Source organism: Cotesia glomerata, linkage group LG1 (genome assembly GCF_020080835.1).
Source record: "Cotesia glomerata isolate CgM1 linkage group LG1, MPM_Cglom_v2.3, whole genome shotgun sequence".
Classification (NCBI taxonomy): Eukaryota; Metazoa; Arthropoda; class Insecta; order Hymenoptera; family Braconidae; genus Cotesia; species Cotesia glomerata.
In genome coordinates this window covers 21279924-21300723 of record NC_058158.1, presented here as the reverse complement: position 1 = coordinate 21300723, position 20800 = coordinate 21279924, and positions in this window count along the sequence as shown.

Genomic DNA, 20800 nt, shown 5'->3' with positions numbered 1-20800 from the left:
GTGGAGACGCTCGACATCCTGGAGACCTTCGCAATTGATGACAATTGAGGTGAACATGTCCCTGAATTCTGGCCACTTGGCGTAATCACCAGAGAAGTGATTGATGTTCAGTGGAGGCAGGGCCACACGATGAGGATCGCGTGGTGCAACTTGTTGAACTGGAGCGGGTTGAGCTGGAACATCTAGTTGATGAATAAGAGTGCCTAAGACTGTGCGAGCCCCAATGTACGATCTGTATGTTACATCAAAGGTGCCGTCCTTGATGTATGGATGCTGGATGAACTCTTCAGTGGCATTGGAAGCTATATGATCATGGATCAATGAAAATTGTTGCCATTCTTGGACTAGAATTTCCATGCGAGCCTTGAGTGACGACAGGCCTTCAGCAGCTGTGAGTAATGAAGCAGTTGCCTCAATGTCAGAGATGAGCTTCAATCTCGACAGTTGTCCGCTGACCTTGAGATCGAGTTCACACGCCTTGGTTAAGCGCTTGCGTCCACGTTTCTTTGGATCTTGCGGGTTGAGCAGTGAGTCCTTGGGATTCTCGGCATCAGTGGCGTCGGAGTCGCTGATGTGACCAATGGCGCTATCACTAGGAGCCACAGGTGGGAGCTTGGGATCCTGATGACCGATCTGGATGATCGGCGTCCCTGAATGACTTGGAAGTTCCTCTTTGGGAGCATCCGCTGGAGGAGTTGTTGACGAGTCCTTAACGTCACCCATGTTTGATGAATCTGAATATTATTTATTGTATCATAAATTGAACACGAAACGAGACTGATTGTGAGTCTGTGACTATTTTATTTGTACCGGATCTGGGTGTTGAAAAGAAATTACAATCACTTATTCGTGGTTTTTTCGTTTATTATATAAAATATCACAGTTTAAAATTAGTGAACACTTGACTCTTAATAACTATTATAAATTTTACTTCTTAATTTAGTTGAACTATTTAATTAAGTAATATGAGAATTATTATTAAATTAAGCATATGAAAATACTGTAATTATAATTATAAAGACGAGTTATCAATATGTTGGCACCATACACAAATATCAATTTAAGGTTGTAATAAGAGCGTTGAGTTAATCAATTTTAACAAGATTCTGAATACGAGCTCAGATTAAATTAATTGCATGAATTTGTTGATTTATTATTTTATCACAATAAAAATTATTAATGACGCGACAATAGTTAGTACGAGCGATGATACGAGTGAAGAGCACGGAGGAGAGTCAGAACGCGAACTCAACTCAGCAGTCACAAGAGAGGCTTGAATAAAGGCAAGATATTATAAGATTATTTGCATACCTGGTGATCAGTGACATCACCTCATCCAGATATGACAACGACTTGAACTGAAAACAATTATAATTAATGAGTCACGCAGGTATTATATTATTAAGACTAAATATTATTTAATCTCTTGTGAATGCTGATTGAACATGTAAAATAATTTATATAGTATGTAAAACATGATCCCGAGATACCGGCATAACAACAATCGAGAGGTTACGTTTTTAATTATTATTATTAACCAACATTTATTATTAACCAATTATTATGAAAGACACAAAGTTGGTACCTGAATTTCCGATGATGGAAAATTATCCTGGATGATTTGTTGAGTTGGATTGCACAAAGATGCACTGAATTAATTTATGTGTACTGAGCACGTGTAGCTGGTCACCGCGTGTAGAGTAATTATGCCGGTTGGCGCGTAACCGTATATTTGCCTTGGGGAGTCGACTATCAGGGTGCGCGTCAGTCGCAGCACCACTGATGCAGTAGAGTGCGGATTTACCAAGTGTTCTGGCATGAACATTTGGTATTTACGCAACAAGATGAAAATGTTGAAGAGAAGCATGTTGAGGAGGAGCATGTTACGGATGGTGCTGAAGATGCAGGTACTGAATTCTGCAACAACAGAAAAAGGATTGATGAAAGCAAAACTGTCAAAGGTAATATATGATATAAATAATTGTATTCATTGGTTTTATAAGAAATAATCATTGATTTGATGTGCTTATTTATTGATTTAATTTTCTTTAGGAGTTGACAGCTGGGGAAAGAAAATGAAAGCCAGCATAACCAACGAAAGTAATTTATTAAGATTAAAAACTTTTTCTATTAAAAATTTTTTGGTTATTATTTTATATTTCCGTATAAGGTAAAAGCTCCAGTAGCTGGTCATGTACCAGTACATGCTCACTCCATGTGAGCATGTACTGGTACATGATCAGCTACTAGGGCTCTTACTTTTATCAAATTTCTATAGACATTGATTGGAGTGATCCTGCGGATATAAAATTATTGTTAGTTGAATATGGAAAACGCCTTGTTAAATTTCGAAATGCAAAAATAAAGAAAAAAACATTATGGCAAGAAATAGTACGTGTGTTTGCTGAATACGGTAAAATTGTCTCTTATGAAGCTATCAGTGAAAAATTTACCAACATGAAGTCTACTTATGTTGAGAAAAAGCGTAATAATGACCCCAGACGAACTACGGGAAAAGGCCGTTCACCGTGGCCTTGGTTTAAAGAAATGAATGAATTAGTTAAAAATGATGAATCAATTAATTTTCCCACTCATACTTTTGCAAGCATGCCGGGTGATGACAGTTATGAACCTCTGAATCTAAGTCATTCTACCTACCTGTAAAATTAAAAATGAAATTTAATCTACACATAAAGTAAAAGCCCGAATAGATGATCATATACCAGTATATGATCACTCCATGTATTTGTATACTTATATTTGTGAATATAGATACACAAATACATGGAGTGATCATATACTGGTACGGGATCATCTATGAGGTTTTTTACCTGATTTATTAATTAAAACTAAACATTTTTTTTATTTTTTCAGTACACGGAAAGAAATGGATGGCGTTTAACACAATGTTAGTATGGTCTCCAGACCGATACTAAAATAGTATGTGTAATATTGCTATTCAGTATTGTAACGAGTCTCATAAGTATGGCGTAATTCCTATTCTTTCCCGCTTCACAGTATTATTTATATTTGTAAAAATGCTTACCGTAAGATGGACGGTGTGGCTTAATGTACATAGAATAAACGAAAGGAAATTTAGTATAGACCGGATAGCTCAAATGGTAGAGTAGCCGACATGTCTTTAGAAGGTTCTGGGTTTGAATCCCAGTCCGAGCTATCTAATAATTTTTTCTCGCATATTCTATAAACTCACATTAAGATGATCCTCTCCACATTCCTTTCTCAATCCTTTCCTACCAATATCCTGTTACGTGAATGTGGAACGCTTCACGTAATAATTAACGTAACTTCTATTCTTTCCCGCTTCACAGCATTATTTATATTTGTATTTACTATTAATGACTTTTTCATTATTCTTCGGTCTACAAAGCGTTTGTATCTAGATAAATAAATTACGATAGTATAAATAAAAATAAAATTAACAGATGAATATTATATTATTCTATATTATACGTTTATAGGTTATAGTAATACTTACTTTTGCCTCTTAAAAGCAGCTATCCATTTTTTTCGCTGATTCAATTTCCAATTGGCAACCGAAAACTTATAAAATTTACAAATGCTATTTCTACTGTTTTTTTTTTTTTTTTTTTTTTACAATCGACTACACAACAACTTTGATGATCCATTTTATTTTATTCATTTAATTAAACTGACACACGTGTTATTTTAATAGCCTTCAGCAAGAACGAGGCACTCTTCGTATTGTCCGCAGAGGGCGCTGACATCAGTCTTGTACCCCCCACTATGCCTTAAGGTACAATTTCATGCTGACGCTTGACGCTGGCTTAAAGCGTCAAATAAGGTTAAATGGTATATAATTTTCACTGGAGCGCCATCTGAAATTAATGCAGCGTCAAAACTAAACATTGTTTAGTTTGTAAGAATCCGCGTCAAGCGTCAGCATGAAATTGCACCTTTACGCACGCAGCGAATAAACTTGATCGCCAATTGAGATTTTTAATTACTCTCATAATTTTCTTTACACACTTCAAAACACTAAAATTCTATTAAACGTGAATCTACTTAAAAAATTTGATGATATAGTATGATGTTCAATTTTTATAAACTAAAGAAAACGACAAAAATTCACTTATTTTCAATACTCGACCATATATAAGTATTTGTTGATTTCATATATATTAAGAGAAATATGTAGATTATGTAAAAATAAAAAGTTTATAAATATTCAACGTACAGAGTTTTAAGTGAAGTCAAGCGTTTTGAATTTTAATTTTAAAATTATTTTAGGGTAATTATTTTTTTTAATTTTTAGATATTAATTTATGACAAAAAAATAACATGAACAAAGGAAATTTTGATTGTTTTCAATAAAGTAGAAATTTTTTTTAATCAATTATACTTCGATCAAGAATTTGCTTCATTCAAAGGAATCAAATTTGTCAAAATTATTTTCTCTTTTTAAGGTCTAAAATTATAACGAACAATATTTACAAAATGTAATTTTTTTAGGCCAAAAATTTTCCTTATTAATATTTAAACTTCAATTTATTTAATAAGAATCTAAGGATATCTCAAATCGGTCGCGAACAGATCCCCATTTGGCAAAAAATAGTAAAGATGATTTATTTTTACATCGGGCTTTCTCAACGTGTTCCCAACTTGATCCCATTCAGACATAACTGATGTTTTTATCATTCATTTGAGTTTAGATTGTCCCACTAAGTTCCCACTCAGGCCCCTGTTAGGAAGAGCTATTGCACAATCATCGATTTTTACATCGGACTATCCCAACGCGTCCCCAACTTGATCCCATTCAAACAAAACCGATGTTTTTATTATTTAATTGAGTTTGGGTTTTCCCAATAAGTTCCCAATTAAGCCCCAGTTGGGAAGAGCTATTGCAAAATCATCGATTTTTTCGTTGGGATATCCCAATCGGCTCTCGAACAGGATAGATCTATAATAGGGCTTGCCCCACCAAATCCTAAGCGGGCCCCAATATAAGTACTGGGACAATTTCTAGTCGGGACGTCTTACATTATATCTTAATTGGAATGGGATTAAATGGCCATTGTCTTTAAATGGAGTTAAAATATTAATCATTAGTGGATAAGCTGAATCAGCTAAAATATGCTGATTTTGTCCTAATAAAGGATTTTCTGGGTTAGATATTTTAGCAGATATTGGCAAACTTTTGAATACTGTAAAATATCAATAATGAATACTGTTAAATATCAATAAATTTACCCTCGTGATCACATGTACCTGGCATCAAAAAAACAATTTTATTTATAATTTATCCATGTAATTAAAAAAAATAAACTTTTCGTTTTGCGTGAGAAATGATATTATAGAATAGAATTTTTTGTTAATGGACTGAGAATCGGTCATTAAAACATCAAGATCAATTGAAATAAATTCTAATTAAACGTTTATTTTATAATAAAATTTAATTAAATGAAAATTGTAAAGATAATTATGATTTATTTATAAAAATATTTTTCGCTAAATACTTTAACTTGATGTTAAAATTAAATTATATTTGACCTAGCGATCAATTGCATATTTCGACGAATAAATAAAAAATTTAATATTTTATATACCTTGTAAAATAACTGAATGGCTCCCTTTTCGATTGTAATAGTCATTACTAATGACTATTACTAATGACTCATTAGGATTTCTAGAAGATTATTTGATATTAATGTAACAACCATCGACTGCACCGACAATACCAGGGAATCCACCAGGCTTATTTAAAAAAGCTTTAAATGATAAAAAGAAAATCAATCTTAATAATTTCTTATTTTCAAAAAATAATTTATCTCACGTTTTCAATTTCTGCAGACTCCTCAGCATTTGGCCACACAATAAATTGTGGAAGTAAATAATTTGATATAATAATTGTTATTTATTTAAATATTAAATGTCGAGAGCTTTTAGAAAAATTAAACCTATCAGCTATCAAACGAAAATTTTCCGGAGTAGCTAGAACCCATAAAGTCATTTGAATTTCTAATGGTATTGCATTATTGGGACGGTGGATATGTTGATCAATAATATTACTCAGTTCCTGATAGTTTATTTACAGTTATGGTAAGCACCAAATTTCAATCACGTCATTAAAATATGTTAATTTTAAATTTACTTATCAAAGTTTACTCATCGTCATACTGTGGAATCACTTCTTCATAAAAATTTAGGATTCTAGCAGGAGCATCACCACGTACATTTGATTCGGGATCTCCATTCAAATCATCATATATTAAAATAAAATTATCCAACATCTCACCATAAACAAATCCTGAAAAGAAAAATAAGTTAAAATTCTAAAAAATGGAATGTGTAAAAATTTTTTAAAAATTACCAAGAAACTGCTGAAATTCATTTCGGAGATTTTGCTCCACTTGGTCAAATAAAATTTCATCAGCTATTAAATGTTCTAAAATATTATCCATTTTTGAAAATACGACGGTTAATTATATTTTTTATAAATAAAATTTAATTATTAATATTCCCAATAACGAATTTAAACACTTAAATTTTTATAAACAAGGTTATAAATAAAAAAATAACTTTTATTTAATGTATACTTTCTTTCTTCCAGTCAGGCAAAGTTAGCCTGTCCATGAAAAAATTATCTATATTTATTACTAACAAGGAAACTCTCTCCGGTGTTCCCCTCCGATTTTGATGAAACTGAGATATGTTATTCTCCGTCAAAATCTAAGAGACACGTATTTTTTTTTATCTGCGGAAAAACATTTCTAGGGGGTGAAACTACCCCTCAAAAGTTAGCCTCCAAAGGGGTGTTTTTCAAGTTTCGCATACTTGCAGTTTAAATAATCGAATGGGACCAATTGTATAATTTTCAGGGTGGAAAATCATGAAAAATGCTTTTGGTTTTATAATAAAACAATGGATAGAACAAAAGTTATGAGGGTTGAAAATCACAAAACTTTTATAAAAAAAAAACTATTCGATGGATTTCAACGAAACCAACGGCAATCGGAAGAGGAAAAAAAAGTAGAGAGTACATCTTTCGGGGTTTTTCCGAAAAATTAAGTTTAGGGGGTGAACATCCCTTAAGCATATCTACAGTGACCACCAAGAAAATATCGTTTTTTATATTAATTTTGATATGAATTCATCAATAATAATTTTTTCGTACATTTCTAGCATTTAGAAAATAATAATAATATTATATCTTAATATTTTACTTACTTGTTTACTTCGCATCCCAAACTTTATTTTGTGTATCGGGACATCAAATATTACAAATGTCATTTAATGTGAATCTGCTTTGGAAAAAAAAAAAAAAAAGAAAAAATGCTTATAATGATTTATTATAATCATAATAATCATTCATCGTTATCTCATACAAAAAAAGAGATAATTATATTTTTAGTATATATGAGTCAGTAATGTGAAAAACAACATAGTATAAATAAATGTATCATTTCGAGATTAGTTTAGTTACTGCGATGTACTTCATCTTTTATAATTCAATATTATAATCGTGTTTTTAATAAGTGAATAATTTAAAATTGTACGAAAATCTTTATTTTAGTACATAGGGCAAAATGAATGTCAATCCTATAAATGTTATAAGACTACTCTTAACAACATTTCAAGTCATGAACATTCCAGAATCGCCAGTAAATGACGAAGAAATACAAATCAAAGAAATTTTTGAAAATATTTTACTCAATGCTATGAACGAATACTCCGGAGTCGAAATGGTCGAAGAAAGTTCTTTGCATTTCCAAGAACCGTATAAAGATTGGACGATGGAAGTCGTGGAAGATAAAGAGTGGGCAAATGCACTAGTTGATCAAGAAACACCTATCGACGAATGCACTAAGGATGTTGAAGATTTATCTTATGAATATAAATTGAAAGCCGTCGAGTACTGGCGTGGTGACAAAAAAAGAAAGGGCATAGCCGGATTAATATGGGAATTCTGCCCCCATGGCTTTTTTGACTCATACTTAGGGGGTCGATTTGGTATCGAATGAAAATAATTCACACCAATTTTTAGCTCTTTAACTCAAACGGTATTCGAAAATTTCAAAAAAACCTGTTTTTTCAAAATTATTTTTATTTTTATAGTAAAATTCGGAATTGATTAATGATGATTTTTTTCCTAATTCTTACGAGTCCAAAACATGGAAAAATCATATGATCATGATTCTCAAATAAAAAACGGATTTTTAACAGAGAAAAGAAAATTATTTTTTTTTTTTTTTCAGCCTTTTTGAAATATGTCACTCACCAAAATTCGTCAGAAAATGTCTTTTATACTCCTCTATACTCAGGAATTTTTTTGAATTTTTAGAAATGGTGGAACAATTCAAAAAAAAATTAAAAACTCATTTTTTTTTCAAAATCTTGCGTTTTAACAAACTTACATTTTTTTTAGTACACATAAATACGTAGAAAATTTTATTTTTACCAAAAAATATCTTTTCAAAAGATAAACAGAAAGATTCAGTAGGTTAAAGTGATTAGAAGGGTTATTATTGATTCAAAAGACACTTAAAGTTAATACTTATATATTTTTTCATACTATTGGGAAATATTTTGAATTTTGATACAGAAAAAATGGAAATTTTAATCAAAATAACAATTAGGCTAGTCTTCATCACTGTCTTCATTCACGACGATACTGATTTTTTCATCAATAAACAGACGACTAAGTATCTCAGCTGGTTTTACGATTTTCGCTAAGTATCGGGCGTGAGATAAATAGTATATAATAGCAGCAATGTGTGAGCAACATCCAACAGTACGTCTACCATTTGCACAATCACAACAATATCGAGTTATTCCAGAGATATCGTTCTTATCTGATTGATATTCAACAAAACAATGGTATGTCTTCGAATTAATATGTCGAGATCTGACTTTGAATTTTATAATATTAGGTGTAATTTTTAAATAATAAAGTATTATCGTTCCGTTTTCATCCATCATTTCAGCTAAATACGATACAGCTTGAGACATTTGATATGATCCCGTGAATAGAATTTTGAGTTCTTGTTCCGTTAATTCAGGAAAATCAGTTAACATATCTGAAGTTATTGTTGCAAAAGGAACTTTTCTTCTTGCCCAACGATTAGTCTCTACTTCTGAGGCTAAGGTATTATCTTGATACTTTTTTGAGTTCATGGCGGCAATAATTTTTTCAGAAGGATCGAGATCAGAATCAAGTCTCTTACCAAATTCATTGTGCAGAAAACAAGCGATTCGACAAAAAACACCAGTTTTTGGAAGCAATTTATTGTCTAGTTTATGATCTAAAATCCTAAACTTCTGCTTAATATCTCCATGTACTGCTTCAACAACCCAACGGATTTTGGTAACAAAACGGGATTCATTTGATTCATCTGTGGTCAGTTGATTGCGTTTTCCTTTGAGAGCAGGTATTAGCACTTTAAACCCCAATTCTTCTAAATATACTATCACATCCCGGAAGCCACGATCAACTACAATAATGTCACCTTTTTTCAGCAACTTGATCAAACCACTGGGATCACTTAAGATGATTCTCATAATCTCAGCATCGTTCATATTAGCTGTATATGGCCCGAGCATATCTATAACGAAACCATTTGTAGTACATATCGTGAATGGTTTGCACAGAGGAACTTTCTTTTGACCAGAATATGATTTCCTCTGGTATTCGTTATTTGCACTTTTTTGATGACGAATATATGTTCCATCGCAAATGAATATCAACTGGTCATCTTTCACTTGATACAGCACTTTAGCAGTATGAGAGGTATTGGCGAGTAATGTCTCCCTACTAATAGCATCGATTCCGAAATACTGAGGTAAAACATCTTTTTCAAATGAAGATATTACTTCATCACAGTAGTCGGATACCATTTGTTCCCGAGCTAAACCAAAAATGGAAGATATCACTGCATTTGAATTTCCTGTTCGTAATTTGAATAAAAAAATAACGAGAGCTTGAATGACATTACGATTCACTGATTTTCTCATCGACGTTAACATTTCACGAAGTTTTATCAATTTTTCCCAGGTAAGGCTCGTAAATACCTCCAACTGTTTTTCTGAAAACGAGTGATCTCCAATTTTATCAATTATAGACGAATCAGTGCCAATAGCCAGCTGCCCAAGTAATTTTTCCAAATCACGAACTTCAAATACACTGGTATTCGAATAAATCCGAAAATTGTTAATTTCTTCATCATAAAACCGCTTTTTTATAATGTGATCTTTACAACACCGATTTCCTTCAGGAATAAAGAGTCGTCTTGTCGAAAATACTTATTTGCGTGCTTCAAATGGAACAATTGTGATATTTGCTGATAATCCACAAAGGCAACAGTATTTATGTGTCGATATGATTCGGGGAAAACCCAACTCCACAAATTCTAACTCTTCTTTCATTTTTTCTTCAATAACATATGAAGGATCTTCAGATGATGATACGGATGAAACAGTAGTGGATGAAGACTGAGAAAAAATTGGCTGACTTTTGATACTAACTTGATCTGCAGATGAATCCTGAGTGTTCTTAAGTATAGGTGGTCTTGTTAAAATAACTAGACACTTACTACAAAAGGCATCATTAACAAGAACTCTCTTTCCAATTTTTTCTGTCGCAATATTAGCTTCATCAATTGTCATAACAACTTTTTTATAACCAACTGCTTTACGCAAATATATGTTACAATTGATACATTTTTTATCAAAATCCATTCTAACATCAATATTAAAATTATATATTAGGAATTTGGACATATATAAACTGATTAAATATAAAACTTCACTTACTTGAGTTTTTGTAATCGACTGTGACACTATTTAACGACAAAAAATAGTATCTCATAAAGATGAGACAAGATAATATAACAAAAATGATACTCCAGTATAATTTTATGGTGGAACGAAAAAATATTGTCAATATAAGTACTGAATTAATTAATGCGTTAACTGCTATTCAGACAATGACATCAACCATAGAAGCTTCTTTGTTTTTAGGTTATCTAAACAAGCGGAACCTTAGAAGAAATAATAAATGGATACAGAAAATCCCGATAGATGGCGTTATAATGTGCCAACTTGGCCAAAATTTTGAAAAACATAGTTTTAACGTTATCGATGTCTAGTATAAAGATTGAGAAGTAATGTAATTGTGAATTTTAAACAAAAATAAAATTTTCTACGTATTTATGTGTACTACAAAAAAATGTAAGTTTGTTAAAACGCAAGATTTTGAAAAAAAATGAGTTTTTAATTTTTTTTGAATTGTTCCACCATTTCTAAAAATTCAAAAAAATTCCTGAGTATAGAGGAGTATAAAAGACATTTTCTGACGAATTTTGGTGAGTGACATATTTCAAAAAGGCTGAAAAAAAAAAAAATAATTTTCTTTTCTCTGTTAAAAATCGGTTTTCTATTTGAGAATCATGATCATATGATTTTTTCATGTTTTGGACTCGTAAGAATTAGGAAAAAAATCATCATTAATCAATTCCGAATTTTACTATAAAAATAAAAATAATTTTGAAAAAACAGGTTTTTTTGAAATTCTCGAATACCGTTTGAGTTAAAGAGCTAAAAATTGGTGTGAATTATTTTCATTCGATACCAAATCGACCCCCTAAGTATGAGTCACAAAAGCCATGGGGGCAGAATTTCCATATTAATCCGGCTATGCCCTTTAAGTTTAGACAGTGTTAGACAAAAATTTAGAAAGGTACAATCTGTGCGACAGTTACGAAGATGGGCTCATACTTTAAATCAGGGAGGGACTTCCCAGTAAACACGTTTACGTCAATGTGACGTCAAAATGACATTGGGCTATGTCAAGATTTACGTAAGATACAAGTCACGAATGAGTCATATATGACTCATTATTTCACACTTCTTGACGTAAGATTCTGACGTAAAAATATGACGTAGTCATGACGTCAGTATTATGTCTCAATGACATTTATGACGTCAATATGACATACCTGTGATGTCTATATTATGATAATGATGTCATTATGACGTAAAAGTGATGTAAGTGATGTAAGAATTGTACCTCAGAAAAAATATTTTTAAAAAAATTTCTCAAAAATAAAAAGATGGCAATTATGAAATTAATTATAGTGTTGTGGACTTATTACAAAGTTTGAAACACTAGTTATATGTTGATACTTGATGAAAAAATCCTGAAATATGCTGGGCTCGAACTTGGGTCCTCACGTATCGAAGTCTGGAACGCTGCTCACTTGTCCAAGTAACGGTTCATGTCACGAAGTTAATAACTTATGTGATAAGCCTTACATGACGAAAAATGCTTATTTCATAATTTTTTCTGAGATTAAATGGATTTTAAGAGCTGGAATTGTATAAAATTCAAGTCTAATAATTTATACAATTTTATAAAATTTCATTAAACTCATGAAATTTTATAAAGTTCTATAAAACTTTGTAAAAACTCTTATAAAAGGCTCTCTAGTGAAACTTGTGGTAATGAATAGGCAATTTATAAATTTTCATAAGAATTGATTGAATCTTACACTTTCAAAAATTTTCGTCTAAAAGCGGACACAGAGAACTTTAGACTCTCTGCGGACACAGAGAACTTTCACAGAGTGAAATTTTTTCAGAGTAAACGATGTATCCGTGTCATTTGAATATTTTTTAATATTTATTGATTTCTCAAGACTCGAATTTTTTTTTTATTTAATTTTTTCCGAAAATTTAGTATTTTTCATTTGGATTTTTCTTCTTCAAAATTTCAATTTACAAAATTTAGATTTTTTTTTTTAATTTCAACTCTTTTAAGTATACAATTTTTTTCTATATTTCTTTTTATTTTTAATTTCAATTTTTTTCGAAATTTTAATTTCTTTAATTTAACATACTAACAACATTATGAAACTTGATGTACACAGTAAAAAAATTTTGCGTCATTGTGTCAAAAATTTTTGTGTTAAAAATTTTTATGTTAAATATTTAACATTTTTTTATGTTGATTTAACACAATAAATGTTAAATTTACACTTAAAAAAGTTAAATATTTAACACAAAAATTTTTAACACTAAAGTTTTTGACGCAATGACGCAAAATTTTTTACTGTGTAAAATACTATTAGTCTCGTCAATAACAATCATGGAACTGTTTGAATTATTTCAAATACAATGTTTCATAAGTAGCAGCACTAATGTCAGAAAATTATTTTTCAAGTAATAGTGCAATATTTAAATGACTGACATTTAATTTCTTGACGCGAAATCAAAAGAAATTATATGTTTACTCGCTTGACGGTTTAAAAATTTAGAGTTCATGCCACATAAATTGAACTCGGTATTTTGTTATCAGTTTCACACCAAATCATTTATACTGAATGAAGTCGAAAATATTTTTACAATGGATAAAAGTACCTAAATTCATGGAAAAAATATAAGTGAGAAACATATGCAACGAAAAAAAAGTATTTCTTGCATCAAGAAAATTTTGACGGAGGCCGAAGTTATATTGGAGCAAGAAGTGTTTTAGTGTCAAGAAATTTTGACTTCATTCACGAAATGTTCAGTCATCTCTAATATATTCTTAGTCCAAAGAAATTTACCTTTGAGTCAAAATTTTTTTTCTGCAGTGTATGGAAACATACAAGCAAAGATACAAAAAGTTTATATCCCACATGTATTTAATTTGTATGTTTTTTTCTTAAAAACGTAAATGAAAAATATTTTGCATGTTATTTGCTAATATGTTAGATATATTCATTAATATTATAAATTATAAATTTTTGTTATTAAGAGCGGACTTAAATTTGCAAGGTACCAGCTTAAATCAGCTGTTTACCTCTTCCTGATTCTTACTAAATTTTAAACCAATTTTCATTAATATTTAGCGATTAATTGTAAATTAGACATCTTGTTGAAGAAGTTTTATATTTGATAAATTTTGATCAATCGATAATATTAAAAAATACATCCCCAAATTTTATCAATATTATGGAAAATAATCGTTTGTCACTGATTTAGAAAATGACTTTCAAATTACGTCAGTATTATGTACAATTGTGACAAATTATTGATGTTAAATAATGACTCACAGATGGTATCGGTATTACGTAAGACCGTGACTTGTCACTGATGTAAACGCATGATGTTAAACTTACGTCGTTATGACATACAATGATGGCATTAATGTTACGTATTATTGTAGTTTATATATTATGTCAGTTGTACGTAATATCTAAGTCATTTCCGTTACATCATGGAGAAGTAATAAACTTACATCAGTATGATGTCAAAAATATATCATATATTTTTACATCATAATTGGATCACAAGACAGGTCAATTTTACGTCATATTTACGTAAAATATTGTGACATTCCTATGACTTATAAATGACGTCATATTGAAGTCATGTGTTCACTGGGTTATAAGGAAAAATTAGCAAGAATTTGTGAATATACATTACAAAATTTCAAAGCAGCTATAGATGCAGGTTTAATCGTACATGATTGTGACATAAAAAGATGGGCCTTACAAGCTCAAAAAGAAATTGGTGCGGAAGATTTCCGTTTTAAAGCATCAACAAAGTGGATCGCGTCATTCAAAAGAGCACATCGCATCGTATCAAGAAAAATAAATAAGTTTATCACGTCCAAAACCATTGAAGATAGTAAATCATTAAAACAGCAAGCTGAGGAATTCGTCAATAATGTAAAACAAAAAATTAAAATTTATGAATTAGCAAACGTATATAATTCAGATCAAAGTGGTTTTCAGTTGGAAATGCATTCCGGTCGAACTTTAGCTGTTGAAGGAGAGAAGCAAGTAGAATGTCTTGTACAATCTGCTACTTCTACTACTCATAGTTACACAGTTCAACCAACTGTATCCGCTGATGGAAAGCTTTTATCCCCACTTTTTTTGGTTCTAAAAGAACCAAGTGGTAAATTTGGACCAATAGTTGAAACAACACTTTTTAGACCTCATAATGTATACATAGAAGCATCAAAATCAGGAAAACTTACATCAGGTACGAATTATTCTTTATTTTTTTCTGGTTTGCGCATAAGTTATTGTTGATACAAATAGTTCATATTTTTAATTTTCAGATCATTTCAAAATTTGGTTGGAGAGGGTGTTTTTCCCAAATGTGGGCCCAAAATCTTTATTACTAATTGACTCATGGACTGGGCATTTCCCTCAGGTTGTACAAAAGCGTTAAACCAACAAATAAAGATACTGAAGTAATGATCTTACCAAAAGGTACAACTGGGAAAATTCAACCGCTTGATGTTTTTGGATTCCGAGTATGGAAAAATTTTGTTCGATATTTTTCGGATCGTACAGTTTTGATGAATTTGGACATAAACTTGCATTTACGAAATAACATTATAAAATTACAATCACTTACACATATCCAATTGTCATCTCCTCGGTACATAAATTTATTTAAGTACTCGTGGTACAAAAGTGGCTACACAGAAGTAAAACCAGATGAGTTCGAAAATCCTGTGGATTTTGCATTTCACGGATCATGCAATTCTCATTGTGAGGTTCCTGGTTGTCAAAATATAGCAATTATCCGCTGTTCATGGTGCAAAAAGTCGTTGTGTTTTCAACATTTTTTTCATGAACATCACGATTGCAAAACATATATTGAATATATCTGCATATGACAAAATGATGAATTTAAGTATTAAATTTCATAAACATCAGAAATATTGAATATTTTTGTAAAAAATCATTTGTAAATTATTTTTAAATTTAATTTGATTATAGTAAAGCATATATTGTAAGCATTTTTTCTTTTTTCTTTTTTTTCCAAAACAGATTCACATTACATGACATTTATAATATTTGATGTCCCGATACACAAAATAAAGTTTGGGATGAGAAGTAAACAAGTAAGTAAAATATTAAGATATAATATTATTATTATTTTCTAAATGCTAGAAATGTACGAACAAATTATTATTGATGAATTCATATCGAAATTAATATAAAAACGATATTTTCTTGGTGGTCAACGTAGCTTTGAACAAGGGATGTTAACTCCCTAAACTTCATTTTTCGGAAAAACCCCGAAAGACGTATTCTATACTTTTTTTTCCTCTTCCGATTGCCGTTGGTTTCGTTGAAATCCATCGAATAGTTTTTTTTTTATAAAAGTTTTGTGATTTTCAACCCTCATAACTTTTGTTCTATCCATTGTTTTATTATAAAACCAAAAGCATTTTTCATGATTTTCCACCCTGAAGATTATACAATTGGTCCCATTCGATTATTTAAACTGCAAGTATGCGAAACTTGAAAAACACCCCTTTGGAGGCTAAACTTTGAGGGGTAGTTTCACCCCCTAGAAATGTTTTTCCGCAGATAAAAAAAAATACGTGTCTCTTAGATTTCGACGGAGAATAACATATCTCAGTTTCATCAAAATCGGAGGGGGACACCGGAGAGAGTTTCCTTGTAAGACACTTTCAGCTTTATTCAGTTGTCAGCCATTTAATTCTATAGGATATGCCAAGATCTTAGCATATGCTGATTAAACAGAATAATTTAAAATAATTAAAAAATTTTTAATCATTTCAAATCATTTTTAATCGTTAAAAAATAATTGAAAATGATTGAAAATTTTTTAATCATTTTTAATCATTATTACATGATTGAAAGTGATTCAAAATGATAAAAAAATTTTTAGTCATTTCAAATAATTTCTAATCGTTAAAATATGAATTCATCAAGTATTTTTGGTCTCTCGGCTAAAGAGGGAAGCCCGTATGCACTTTTAGGTCCCCGGATTCTGATTAATTATATATACGTATTTTTTACCGAGGATCACGAAAAACTAGGTTATTTTTCTCGCCGATGGTAAGTTTAATTGTTAATAACAATTTAATTGTTTAAAACAATAAAAATCAGGAACGACTGATTTGACGGGGAAGTTTAGTGAAAAAAAAGTTTTAAAATTGAAAAACACAACATAAAATGTCCATATCATTTTTTTGATAAAGTGAATATTTTCGGAGATATCACAAAAAACAACAAGTAGTGGTCGAACCTCTCTGTCGCGCGCACACAACCCACCGACTCTAACGATGGACGACAGACAGAAAAAAATACAGAGACGAAAAAAAATTCAATTCTCGGTAACCACTGGAGATTAAGAAAGGAAACTCATGGAAATCATAGAGTAGACTCTACAGAAGATTTCCATAACCATAATCGATCGATCAACCCCATGGACACCGAGTAACAGCCCCATAAAGGGCGTTTTTTGACTTATTTGACGAAAATTTGACTTTAAAAATTCATATCTCAGTGACCACTGGAAATTAAAAAAAGGAACTTCTAAAAATTGTAGATAAGACTCTATAAAAGGTTTTCAGACCCATAATCGATCGATCCACCGCATGGACACCGAGTAACAGTCCTATAAGAGGCGGTTTTTGACTTATTTGTCACAAATTTGACATTTAAAAATTCAATCTTTGGTGTCGACTCGAGATTAAGAAAAGACACTCATGGAAATCGTAGAGTGGACCCTACAGAAGATTTTCAAGCCCACAATCAATTGATCAACCCCATGGACACCGAGTTACAGCCCCATAAATGGCGTTTTTTGACTTATTTAACCAAAATTTGACATTTAAAAATTCATTTCGCGGTGCCCACTGGAGATTAAAGAAAGGAACTTCTAAAAATTATAGAAGAGACTCTACAGAAAATTTTCAGACCCATGATCGATCAATGCACCTCATGGACACCGAGTGAATACCCCATAAAGGGCTTTTTTTGGCTTATTTGTCACAAATTTGACATTAAAAAATTCAATCCTCGGTGTCCACTCGAGATGAAGAACTTAAACTCATGAGAATGATAGAGTGAACTCTACAAAAGATTCCCAGGCCCATAATCGATCGATTAACCCCATGGACATCGAGTAACAGCCTCATAAAATCTTGTTTTTGACTTATTTGACATTTGATAATTCATTTCTTGGGGTCCACCGGAGATTAATGAAAGGAACTATGAAAAATTGCAGAGAAGACTCTATAGAAGATTTTCAGACGCATAATCGATCGATCCACACCATAGATACCGAGTAACAGCCCCATAAAGGGCTTTTCTTCACTTATTGGTCACAAATTTGAAATTTAAAAATTCAATCCTCGGTGTCCACTCGAGATTAAGAAAAGAAACTCCTAGAAATTATAGAGTCGACTCTACCAAAGATTTCTAGACCCAAAATAGATCGATTAACCCCATGAACACCGAGTTACAGCCCCATAAAAGGCGTTTTTTGACTTAATTGTGACAAATTTGACATTTAAAAATTCAATCCTCGGTGTCCACTCGAGATTAACAAAGAAAACTCATAGAAATCATAAATTGGACTCTACAGAAGATTTCCAGGCCCACAATAGATCGATCAACCCCATGGACACCCAGTAACAGCCCCATAAAATGCTTTTTTTTTTACTTATTTGACAAAAATAAGTCAAATAAAGAGAAGAAACTTCTAGAAATTATAGAGTAAAGCCTACCAAAGATTTCTAGACCCATCATCGATCGATCAACCCCATGGACATCGAGTACCAGCCCCATAAAATGCTGATTTTGACTTATTTCACAAAAATTTAACATTTAAAAATTCAATCATCGGTGTCCACTCGAGATTAAGAAAGAGCACCCATGGAAATCGTAGAGTGGACCCTACAGAAAATTTTCAGGCCCATAATGAATTGATCAACCCCATGGACACCGAGTTACAGCCCCATAAGAGGCGTTTTTTGACTTATTTGAAAAAAAACTTGACATTTAAAAATTCAATCCTCGGTGTCCACTCGAGATTAAGTACTTTAACTCATGAGAATGATAGAGTGGACTCTACAAAAGATTCCCAGGCCCATAATCGATCGATCAACCCCATGGACATCGAGTAACAGCCTCATAAAATCCTGTTTTTGACTTATTTGACAAAAATTTGACATTTAATAATTCATTTCTTGGGGTCCACCGGAGATTAATGAAAGGAACTATAAAAATTTCAGAAAAGACTCTACAGAAAATTTTTAGAACTATAATCGATTGATCCACACCATAGATACCGAGTAACAGTCCCATAAAGGGCTTTTCTTCACTTATTTGTCACAAATTCGACATTTAAAAATTCAATCCTCGGTGTCCACTCGAGGTTAAGAAAAAAAACTCCTAGAAATTATAAAGTCGACTCTACCAAAGATTTCTAGACCCAGAATCGATCGATTAACCCCATGGACACCGAGTTACAGCCCCATAAAAGGCGTTTTTTTACTTAATTGTCACAAATTTGACATTTAAAAATTCAATCCTCGGTGTCCATTCGAGATTAACAAAAGAAACTCATAGAGTAGAGTCTACCGAAGATTTCCAGACCCATAATTGATCGAATAACCCCATGGACACCGAGTAACAACCCCGTAAAGCACGTTTTTTAACTTATTTGTCAGAAATTTGACGTTAATAATTTAATCCTCGGTGTTCACTGGAAATTAAGAAAGGGAACTCTTCTGGAAATCTTCCGTAGAGTCGACTCTATGATTTCTATCCTTTTATATAAGTATCCTTTTTGATGTGAAACATCTATAGCCGCACGTAAAACCGATTTCTGGCGTGGCGACGCATGCCGTGGCGACGCGTCGCCACGCTATATGATGGTATACAGGGGCTGCTCACTCAATGCTTTTAGATGGGACCGAATTTTGTCTTTGCAAAGATTCATTCATACCACTACAAAATTGAAATCACTATGTATCTATAGTTTTTTTTTTGTTAGTATAGAAAAAATGTCAGCAGTTTTTAGGAAATTGAGAGCGCCCTCTATTGAGTAACGTGATTGGAGAGAATTTAGGCGCGGAAATTGGAACGAAATAATAAATTATTATTGGAATTATGATAACAAATAATAAAATATCAATAGAAGTCAGTTGAAAAATAAAAAATCATCAATAAAACAATAAATGAATAGTAAATACACCAAGTAATAAATAATAATAAACAAACCCACTTACGCTCGAGGCTTAAAATTTACTTAATGTGATATTTGGTTGTAAGCTGAGATAGCTCTGAGGGACACTGAAAGACTTGTCAACGTTCAGGCGCACGTTCGAATTTTGCTACCGTGGAATTTTTTTTTTTTTTTATTTTTTTCAAAATAAATAATAAAATTAAAGTAATGTCAAAATTGTTTTCTTTCTTTTTTTTTTTTTATAATAAATAAATGAGCAAAATTTATACTTAGGAGAAAAAAAAACTACGGAATAAATTATTTTGGCTTTTATTATAAGTTGATAAGTCATTGATTAATAAATTACAAAAATAAAACATTTTTATTGTTTATAATAAATTAATAATAATAATAATAATAATAGTAATATATTTGATGATGTGTAGACTTAATCAGGAATTTATTTACATTTTTTTTCACAAAAGGAAATAAAAAAATGTGATTTCACAATATACAAAAAAATAATGATTTAATATTTAATTAATATAATATAAATAAAAGAAAAAAGTTTCTAAAAAAGAAAATAAATAAATGTGAATTATTAAATAAAAAATTGGACAGCAATAATATTAACAAACGCAAAGTAAACAATAGCAAAAGTTAGAGGTTATAAAACTTTACTAAAGAATAAATTTAAAAAGACTTTGAAAAAATTAATTATTGATTTAAGAAATAGGCTCAAATAGTAATTAGAGTTTAGAGATAGCTGAATAATAATAAAAAGTCAAGAATAACGCTTCAAATCGCAAAAAATTCGAGATAACCAAAATCA